Below are 8712 nucleotides of genomic sequence, written 5' to 3'. Positions count from 1 at the left end.
GCTATTAATATATTGCTGTAGCTCTTTCAGTAGACGTTTTGTGTATTTAGATAGCTTCTCATTGGGTGCATAGATGTTAATAATTGTGAAGTCCTCTTGATTGATCCTCTGAGCATTAAGTAGCGTGCATTCCTATATTTTTATATTTTTAATCTAAGCTATTTTAAAGTCTATTGTGTCAGATATGAGAATAACTGTTCCTGCCATTTTTGTCAGCCATTGATAGTATGATAGTTTTCCATACTTTCACTTTGAGTCTGTGTTTGTCTTGTTGAGTTAGGTGGATTTCCTGTAGACAGCATATTATTGGGTTGTGTTTTGTGATCCATCTTTCTACTCTGTGTCTTTTAATAGGTGAATCCAGGCCATTGACATTTGTTGATATCAAGATTGAAGATATTTTAACACCATTCTTGTAGAGTTTTAGAGTATTCTTATATATGGCATATTTATGATGTTCTGACTGTTTATAGGAGACCTTTCAGAACTTCTTTCAGGGCAGGCTTGGTGACAGTTGATTTCTTCAACTGTTGCTGCTTGTCTGAGAAGGTTTTTATGCCTCCATCTAGTCTGAATGACATTCTAGCAGGATACAGTAGTCTTGGTTGAAATCCTTTCAAATTGAGTACTTGATAGATATCTTGCCATTCTCTTTGGACCTGTAGTGTTTGTGTGGGGAAGTCTGCTGCTAATCTTATGGGTTTTCCTCTGTAGGTGACTCTGTTTTTCTCTTGTAGTCTTCAGGATCCTTTCTTTATCCTTATTCCTTTCCATTCTCAATTCCATTCTTTAAGTCTGGGTTAATTCTGTTTGGGACCCTTTGGGCTTCTTGAATCTTTATGTCTTTGATATTGTCTACACTAGAGAAGTTTTCAGCTATTATGCCCTTAAGAATGCTTTCTTCTTCTCCCTCTCTTTCTTCCTCTGGTAAGCCAATAATGCATATATTGTTTCTTTTGTAGTCATCCCATAGGTCTCTGTTGTTTTCAGTATCTCTTAATTTCTTTTTGAGATCTCTTACTTTTTTAGTTGTCTCTAATTCGTCCTCCATCTTGCTAATTCTGTCTTCAGCATCATTGATTCTATTCTCTCTCCCCTCTACTGTTTTCTGGAGTTTATCTATTTTGTTACCCTGTTCTGATACTGTTTTAGCTTGTTCAACTAGCTGTGTTCTTAGCTCAGCTATTTCAGCTTTCAGCTCTCTAATAACCTTGAGATAATTAATGTTTTCTTCTAGAGTCTTATTTGTTGTTTCTGTATTTCTGATGAAATACAGAATTCTTTCAAACTCTTTACTCACTCTTGTGATTATTTCCTTAGCTAGTGTTTGGATGTTTGCCTCATTATTTTGTGCTTTACCCTTTGGGGGGGGATTTTAGTTGGACTCTTGTCCTGGTTCATTTCTCCAATATTTCTTCTTGTTGGTTTAACCATTTTATATATTATGTTATGAGTTCCCTCTCTCAGTACTTTTCAAATTACTGATCACTATTGCCTGGATTGACTTGTGTCTAAGTAAGGTAATTAAGGGGTTATAGTTGTGGAAGTTATTGATTGTTTCAATAGTATTTTAATCCCTGATTTGGAGCTCAGTGGCTTAAAAGCCTCTTTTGAGCTTCTTTTCCCCTGTAGGCTATGGGAGCCTGAGGGCTTTTAAACTGTAAGTAGGTTTCTTAGCTTAATCACTGACTTCTGACTAAGAGATAAAGCAGGGTGTGGCAGAGATAATCCAGTGGTTATGCAAAGAGACTTTCACAGCTCCACTGCTATGCCACCAGATGTATAGGTCTTCTCCTGGGTTTCCTGGTTAGTTCTCTGTCCCCTGGTGTCAGCCCAGGGCCTCCCTGCCACTGCTCCAGATTCTGAGGGCAGCATCAATGGTGACTCAGAGTTGCACTTGGTGAGTGTCAGGGGAGTCTCTCCTCCCTTCAGCTGTCCCCTTGTTGGTGGAACAGACTGGAGGTTGTGTCTCAACTGATAAACTGCCAGACTGTTACCAGCCACTTTATCTCTCCCTAGGCTCCTCTCTGACCACCAGCCACACGTGTTTGCACTCACTGGTGATTTGGTGGGTTCCTTAAGTCATTCTAGTCCTGTCTTGTTTCGGTCCCAAGTAGTCTCCTTTGGTATTCCTAGTTGATCCAGGAGAGGAGAGGAGAAGAGAGCAGAGGAAAGCAGAGGAGAGGAGAGGAGAGGAGAGGAGAGGAGAGGAGAGAAACAGATCTGTTGTGCTCGTAGCCCTGTCTCAGAAGTCTCCCCCTGTATTCATCTTTTTAAATTACTTGCCAAATCACAAAATCTGAGAATATTATTTCTTTCTTATTAAAATTTATTTAGTGGTTTCTGGGTGGTGGTGTACTTACTAGAGTATATGTTACCATACATAAGGATTCAGGTTCAAGGCCCCAGTCCCCACCTGCAGGGGAGAAGCTTTGTGAGTGGTGGAGCACTGCTACAGGTGTCCATTGTTTTTCTCTCCTCTCTTTCCTCTCTTGTCTATCTATTTGTATCTCTGTAAAAAAAAAAAAAAAAAGGCCACAGGAAGTGGTGAGTTTTTTGTGCAGTCACCAAGCCCTGATAGCAATTAGGCAAACACATACAATTATTCAGTGATTTTCTACTGCCTATAAAGTCATATAGCTTCCTTTTCAATCTCTCTCTGTCAAGTAATAAATAAATATACATTTTTAAAAGTAAATAAAAAGGGGGGCTAGGAGGTGGTGTACCTGGTTAAATGCTCACATTACAGTGTGCAAGGACTCTGGTCCCTACCTGCAGGGGAAAGCTTTATGAGAGGTGAAGCAGAGCTACAGGTGTTCCTTTGTCTCTCTCTCTCTCTTTTGCACCTACTCTTTCAATTTATCTATGTCTTTATCCAATAATAAATAAATAAATCTATTGTAAAATAAAAAAAAAAACAGTCATATAGTAAAGACCTCCATGAACATTTCACACTGGCCTCATCTAGTTTATGCTTTATGTTTTTGAAATGAAATTATTTCTTTCTTCGCTCCTTTCTCTCCCCTTCCTCTTCCTATTCTTTCTTTTCTTCTTTGTGATACAAAACCTTGACTGCTCTGGGATGACCACTTTTTCATTCATATATGATCAGAGAGACAGAGGCAAAGACACCACTGCACTGGAGGTCTCTCCTACGTCATAGAACCTCTCGTGTGGTATCAGGGATCAAACCTGGCCTGCATGCATGTAAAGGAGTAAAATATGTGCTCACTTGATAAACAGTCTCTCTGGCTGAAATAAAACATTTCTTTTAGGGGGTCTGGCGGTAGTGCAGCAGGTTAAGCACAATTCGAGCAACAAAAAGGGAAAAAAATAGCCTCCATGAGCAGTAGATTCCTGGTGCAGGCACCAAGCCCCAGCAATAACCCTGAAGGCAAAAACAAACAAACAAAAAACATTTCTTTCAGTTCCAACAAACCGGTTGTATGTTTCTGGGCTCTTCAATTTATACTGTTTCACTGTTTGGAGAGAGACCCCACCCCCCATTTTTGCTTGAATAGTTTTACCTATCCTAATTATGTTGGTCACAGTATTAATTGTTACAGAGGCAAAAATGGACTATTGTAAATTCTTTATATATTATCCTTCTGAGGGAGGTGCCACTGTCATGCCTTTTTTTGTAGGTAAGGAAATTGAGACCTGTGAAGTTAAGTCAGTTGCCCAAGATCCTTCAGCTAAAAGCTTGTTTCCAGGATGAGGATTTGGAATCTATGCCTTTAGCCTCTATGTTCTCTTGCATATTGATAGCTGCAAGACTCTGATGCCTGTGTGAATTATGAGCTCAAATACATCACAGGATATACCTTTGTGACCACTGAATTTAACACAGAATCAATGTCTCTAATTGCCTTTTATGTCCTTACCAAGACATATCTTCTACATCATTAAAAATCTCTTCTTGGAAGAAGAAGAAGAAGAAAAAAAAAAAAAAGCTGAAGTGAAGACTATTAGTCCTCACAGCATCTCCAAGAAAGAAGTGACGAGTGGGAAGCTCTATCTCATTTTACAAACAGGAAATTTCGGCATGTGGAGATGAAATCACCCAGTTCCGTGCCAGGATTCTTATTTTGGTTTTTAAATTCCTAGTTTTGTGTTCTATCTACCAAAAAGTGGTATTTGTCTATGAAGTGCAGTTGATGTGTGCTTAATTTCCCACAGAACAAAGTTAAAAAACATAACAATTAAATCAAATCACCCAAGAGGGACACCTTCTTCCATTGCAAAGTTTTGAGGGAACAAACTTTTGGGGGAAACTTTCTTTTCCCTGGGGTATAGTGCTCTCTTCACTTGCAGCAGAATATTGTGTCTGATGGAGCAAAAAATTGTTTTTAAGAAACCCTGTACCAATCTGTCTGCCCCAGCTCAGACACATGCTCACACAGAAAATTAAATTCACAGAAATGAGAGAAAATCAAGGGAACCAAAGGAGCATGTCTTCTGTTTCCCAGAATCATTCTCTAGTGTATTTAGTGGCCTGTTGGGTGACAGGGTGATGAGGGGGAAGGATAGGTTGAGTGCAGCTAATTTTTCATGTCTTTTGGTTAGTTCTTCAAAACACCACAAGCAAGTAAGCATTACATACATTTCACCTATGTTGTTTTAATTGTAAAAAGCTTTATTAGAAGGTAGACAGTTAAAGCAGCTCTTTTTCTTTCCTTCAAGCTTGAGTTTTATTACTGCCATTTGCTTCATTAAGAGTAATAATGTCCTTGGTGTGAAACTTGCTTGAAACGGTAAGTACTAAAGGGGGGGGGGCAAGTAGAAGTTAAACAAGCTTAATGAGTAGTGCCATTGAAGCACATTTATAAAAAGAGATCTAACATGATCATCTCCCTAGTCATTTAATGTTCTCTCTCTCTTTGGCTTAAGTTCTATTATTTCCTAGATCATAGTCACTACATCTTTCTGTAATCAGGCAGTCATATACATAATGTGGTAATGTCCTAAGTAGATTTTTGATTCATGTAAAAACATGCTTTAAGCATTTTTAAAATTATTTTTATTTATTGGATAGAGACAGCCAGAAATCAAGAGGGAAGGGGGTGATAGAGAGGGAGAGAGACAGAGAGACACCTGCAGCCCTACTTCACCACTCATGAAACTTTCCCCCTGCAGGTGGGGACCGGGGGTTCGAACCAGGTCCTTGCTCGTTGGAATACGTGCACTCAACCAGGTGTGCCACCACCCGGCCCCCATAAAAAGATGCTTTATGTTATTTTAGTGCCATAGCGACTTTCCTATTTGTTCACTTTCCTATTTGTTCCTCTATTTAATTTCTCTAAACTCGCCAACGTAACCACCATTTAAGTGCTGGATTCTAAACTTCGTGAAGAGTTTTGTACACCATGCTCAATAAGTGTTAGTGGTGCAGATGCTGGCCTTTTCTAGAAATCTATTTTCCTTGAAATGGTTAATTTGCCTCCTTCACTTATAGAAAACAAAACAAAACAAAACAAAACAAAACAACTCCTCTTTGATTTCTTCTCTTTTCTTTCTTTCTTTCTTTTTTTTTTTTTTTTTAAGAAAAGCCAAACACCGTCCAGATTTTGTTATTTTTCTCCTCCTGAATTAAGCGTTTGACAGAGAAGCTAGAAGCCAAGTCCCTCCGGTCATTTTGTGCACTCACGAAGCTGCATCTGAACTGGCAATGAACTCGCCGACTCCTCAGTGCTTCTCAGACTCTTCCACCCGATCTCGTCTCGCCGCTATTCTCAGAGTGGCTGGTTTGTTATGAAACTAATTCTTTTCTAGGCCAAGTTTCCTTTGAACAGGGTGCAAAGGCATATGATCCTGTGGATTAGAAGTGGGTTGTCATCAAAACGATATAGCTCTGTTCTTCTCTGTTCCTTTCTTGGAATGGCTGAGAACAGACTTGCGAAGAGAAAAACTTGTTGGCGTTTGAGAGCTGCCAGGTTTTAGAGAGCCCAATTATGTTTTTTTTGAACTAGGCTTTCTTTAATAGAGTTTAATTTAAAGACTTTTTCTTTGGATTTTTAACATTTCATGTAGTTTTTATTTCAAAAATGTTTGAGAACATGTTTACTTGGGGGAAAAACTAGAAACAGGTCGTGTATGGGGTCAGCTGTCCAGCTGTGATGATACTGCAGTGGCTGCTAAATTGTCCCTATAGAGGTCCCTAGAGTGACTATTTTATTATTTTGTTTAATTTGTCATGTGGTTTCTTTCCTTCTTCTTTTTTTAATCGTAACTTTTTCTGCCTCTGAGTTTATCTCTGGGGCTCAGTGCCTACACCACTCCACCATTTCCAGCATTTTTTTTTTTTCTTTTTAACAGAGGGTGTGAGATAAAGATAGAGAGAGAAACAGAAAAGTAGGAACACTTGCATCACAGCTCCCTTGCTTGTGAAGCTTCCCCCCTGTAAAAGGGACCTAAGACTTGAGCACGTGACTTCAGGCATGGTAATGTGCACTCTACCAGGTAAACTGCCACCCTACCCCTATCTTATTTCTGTTTAATTTTTTATCTTTTTTAGAACTTTATTTATTTATTTTTATAGAACATAGAGAAATCAAGAAGGGAGATAGATAGAGACAGAGATGAGAGGGAGAGAGAGAGAGAGAGAGAGACCAGCAGCACTGCTTCACCACTTCAGGTGAGGACCAGAGGCTTGAACCTGGGTCCCTGTGCATGATGACACATGCATGCACTTAACCAGGTGTACCACCAACTGACCCCCCTATTTCTTTTTATTCTTTTAAAAAGACTTTATTTTATTTTAAATAAGAGAAAGACCAGATATCTGTATCATTCTTTTTTTTCTTTTCTTTTTTTAAATTTTAAATATTTATTTTATTTATTCCCTTTTTGTTGCCCTTGTTGTATCTGTATCATTCTATTTGATACAGAGAGAAAGACTAGAGTACTGCTTAGATCTGGCATATGGTGGTGCTGGGAGCTAACTGAACGGGGGACCTTCAACCTGGGACATTGGAGCCTCAGGCAAGAAAGTCTTTTGCAGAACCATTAGGTTGTCTCCCCGGAACCCCCATTTTTAAAAATTGTTTACTGCCTGTGCTTTTGCTTTTTATTCATTCTAGTTTTAGTACAGCATCAACCTCCTTTGAAGCTCAGTATTTAGTCCACCTATTTGATATATAAGTACCATTAAATTCCCTGTGAAAACCCCCATCTCCCATTTTGGAATTTAATTCTGCCTGAATTTCAGGACTGTGCCAAGAAATCTAGTTTAGTCTCTCCATCCGGAACAATTGGTTGAGCAATAGACATATCACCCAATGGAAGGGATTTCAAGAGATCTGTGATTAAGTAAAGCAATTAGAGGAATCTTTTGGTTTTCACGAGAGGTACCAGACTTTTCATCTCTTTTCCACAGGAGTTTGTGGTGGGAGGTGGGAAGTACATTACCATAGTCTTCATTTTCCTGCCATGTAATTGTGGAGCCAAGGAGATCACTAAAAAGGAGACTGAGCATGGAGCAAACACATGCAAGATAGTATAGAGAAACTGCAAGAAAATCTCACCTTAATAAATTACCGCCTAGTGTGCATGCTATAGCTGCTAGTTACATGGTTATTATTTCTTATTTATATTTTGTTCTAAATGTTATTGCCTTTTTCTGCTACAGGAGGTACTTGGGGTCAGCTGAAGCTTCCAGATTTACATTGTTTTATTTATTTATTTATTTATTTATTTATTTATTTATGTATTTATTTATTTTGTTAAAGCTCCCCAGGCAATTCTCATCTATAGCCAAGGCTGTAAACCATGAAACTAGATTTTTAAAAAATATTTATTTAACCCCTTTAAAAGCACTCGCTGGGCCTCTTACTAGTGACCCGTTGAGCTGTCCAGAAAGGGAAGAGTAAAGACACCACTTTTGGGTGAAGAGACAGCATGTTGTATTGTTTGCTTCAATCCATGGTGTGACAAGTTACGCCACATTTGACAACTGTTTGGGCGTGTGAATGGGTGGGGAGACATGGATATCAAGGGATGACTGAACAGGCTTCCTGCTGCTGGTGTGGGTGACATGGTGATGGCCATAGTCAAAAAAGGCAAACCAGAGCTCAGAAAGAAGGTACATCCAGTGGTGGTAGTTTGACAACGAAAGTCATACCAGAGAACAGATGGTATATTTCTATATTTTGAAGACAATGCAGGGGTCATTGTAAATAATAAAGGGGAAAGGAAAGCTTCTACCCTCACAGGACCAGTTGCAAAGGAGTGTGCAGACATATGGCCCAGGATTGCATCCAATGCTGGCAGTGTTGCATGGTGTATTTGTAAAAAATAAAAACTTATTTGTTCCCATAAAAAATACATTTACTTAAATATGAAAATATATATGAATATACATATAAAATATTTATTTATTTTCCCTTTTGCTGCCCTTGTTGTTTTTTATTCTTATTGATGCCATCGCTGTTGGATAGGACAAAGAGAAATGGAGAGAGGAGGGGAAGACAGAGTGGGGGAGAGAAAGATAGACACTTGCAGACCTGCTTCACTGCCTATGAAGTGACTCCACTGTAGGTGGGGAGCCCAGGTCTCTGACTGGGATCCTTACGCTGGTCCTTGCGCTTTAAGCCATGTGCACTTAACCTACTGCACTACCGCCCAACTCCCTACCTTGCTTTTTAACTTATCCCTATACCTAGTCCAACATTTCTCATTTTATTTTATTAGTTATTTAATACTGATTTACAAAAT

At 39.0% G+C, this 8712-nt stretch overlaps 1 non-coding gene across 1 annotated transcript; it reads left to right on the top strand.

Annotated features, from left to right (window-relative positions):
* The first annotated feature begins 7799 nt into the window (after positions 1-7799).
* On the top strand, positions 7800-7934 carry LOC132541633 (small nucleolar RNA SNORA21). Its single transcript, XR_009552763.1, has one exon. It is a non-coding gene; the product is annotated as a small nucleolar RNA SNORA21 (small nucleolar RNA).
* The last annotated feature ends 778 nt before the right edge of the window (positions 7935-8712 follow it).

The sequence above is a fragment of the Erinaceus europaeus genome, chromosome 11, assembly GCF_950295315.1.
Source record: "Erinaceus europaeus chromosome 11, mEriEur2.1, whole genome shotgun sequence".
NCBI classification, from domain to species: Eukaryota; Metazoa; Chordata; class Mammalia; order Eulipotyphla; family Erinaceidae; genus Erinaceus; species Erinaceus europaeus.
Note: the sequence above shows the minus strand (reverse complement) of the source record. Positions and strands in the feature narration are given on the sequence as shown.